The sequence below is a fragment of the Triticum dicoccoides genome, chromosome 5B, assembly GCF_002162155.2.
Source record: "Triticum dicoccoides isolate Atlit2015 ecotype Zavitan chromosome 5B, WEW_v2.0, whole genome shotgun sequence".
Lineage (NCBI taxonomy): Eukaryota > Viridiplantae > Streptophyta > Magnoliopsida > Poales > Poaceae > Triticum > Triticum dicoccoides.
Genome location: NC_041389.1, coordinates 238,250,348 through 238,252,671, shown reverse-complemented (window position 1 = coordinate 238,252,671; position 2,324 = coordinate 238,250,348).

Sequence of the window (2,324 nt, the reverse complement as noted above, 5' to 3'; positions counted from 1 at the left end):
AGCGGCGACGGTGGCAGGCAGTGGAGGCGGTGGCGCGGTGCGGGCCGGCCTCCTCGGGTAGGCCTTCATCCCAGTCGGGCGGGAAATAACTTTTTTTAAAATAAATTCACCCGAAAGAAAAATCCTAATAAAATATTAAAAAAGATCTAAAAATTCTATAAACAATTTTCACTTTCTAAACCTAATATTTAGGACATGATGAACATTTTTCTGGACTAAAATGCAATTTTAAAAAATGCAATATTTTTCTAATTCCAATAAAACATCAAATAAAATACCAATAAAATCATAATTTGATTTTAAAATTCTTTCTCCAATATTTCACTCAGGTTGAAGAAGTCATATTATCTTCTCTCATATATTTTTATTATTGGAAATAAATGCAGAGGAAAATAATAAAGTCAATTTGATCCTTTCTTCAAATTTGAAATAAATTCAAATATGAATTTTGTGAAACCTCCAACTCTCTCATTGGGTCCTTGAGTTGCTTAAGATTTCTAGGATCTCAACCAAATGCAAGAATAAATATGATATGCATATGATGATCTATGTATAACATCCAAATTGAAAATTGGGATGTTACAAACCTACCCCCCTTAAGATGAATCTCGCCCTCGAGATTCGGGTTGGTCAGCAAAAAGGTTTGGGTGGTCTCTACGGAGATCTTCTTCTCGCTCCCAAGTGGCTTCCTCCTCGGTATAGTGGCTCCACTGAACTTTGCGAAACTTGATAACCTTGCTGCGAGTAACTCGACTAGAAAACTTGAGAATCTTGACTGGCTTCTCTTCATAGGTCAAATCACTGTCTAACTGAATTGCTTCCAGTGGCACTGTATCTCTCAGAGGAATATCGGCCATCTCTGCGTGGCACTTCTTCAACTGGGAAATGTGAAACACATCATGAACTCCTGACAATCCTTCTGGCAATTCCAGCTTGTAAGCAACTTCTCCATGCGTTCCAAAACTCTGTATGGTCCCACAAAACGTGGTGCTAGCTTTCCCTTGACTCCAAAATGCTTAACTCCTCGAAGTGGGGACACACAAAGATATGCTCTGTCTCCGACTTTGTAAAGTTTAGTATCTGCATAATTCTTTTGCCTGGACTGGGCTACCTTGAGTATGTCGCAAATCAACTTAACCTTCTCTTCTGAGTCTTTGATTAAATCTGGTCCGAACAACTATCGATCTCCAACTTCATCCCACGATAATGGTGTCCTGCATGTCCTTCCGTACAATGCTTCGAAAGGGGCCATTTTCAAACTGGCTTGATAATTGTTGTCATAAGTGAACTCTTCATATGGCAAATTGTCATCCCAACTAGATCCATAATGTAACACACAAGCTCTCAACATGTCCTCAGGAATCTGATTGACTCTCTCGGTATGTCCATCTATCTGTGGATGAAAGGATGTCGTGAACTCTAGCCTGGTACCCAAAGTTTCATGCAACTGATTCCAAAACTTTTAAGTAAACTGGGTTCCTCTATCTGATAAAATGGTCCTCGAAACTCCATGCAGACATACGATCCTGGTCATGTATATCTTTGCCAACTTAGCACTGTATAAGTGGTCTTCACTGGGATGAAATGAGCTACTTTCGTCAAACGGTTGACTACAACCCAGATAGAGTCATGGCATGAACGAGACCGGGGTAATCCAGTGATAAAATCCATGCCAAGCTTATCCCACTTCCATTCGGGTATCGGCAATGGCTGTAGCAATCCGGCGGGTTTTTGATGCTCTACCTTGACTCTCTGACATACATCACATACTTCTACATACTCGGCAATATCCTTCTTCATTCCTGTCCACCAGAAAATTTCCTTCAAATCTAGATACATCTTAGTGTTTCCTGGGTGAATTGAGTATGGTGAATCATGGGCCTCCTGCAGAATCAACTTCCTGATCTCGAGGTCGTTAGGCACATATATGTGATCCTCAAACCATAAAGTGTCGTGCTCATCCTCACAAAATCCTTTAGCCTTTCCTTTACTCATCCTTTCCTTTATCTCAGCAATCTCCTTGTCAGTCTTCTAGGCTTCCCTGATCTTACTCGAAAGAGTGGACTTAATTTCCAATGCTGCAACATAACCTCTCGGAACTATCTCCAAGCATAACTCTCGAAGATCATCTGCTAACTCCTTAGGTAATCCTCCGGTTATGAGCGTGTTAACATAACTCTTGCGGCTCAACGCATCTGCTACGACATTGGCCTTTCCGGGATGATAATGCAATTTCATATCATAATCCTTGATGAGCTCCAACCATCTCCTTTGCATGAGGTTCAACTCCTTCTGTGTGAAGATGTATTTCAAACTCTTATGAT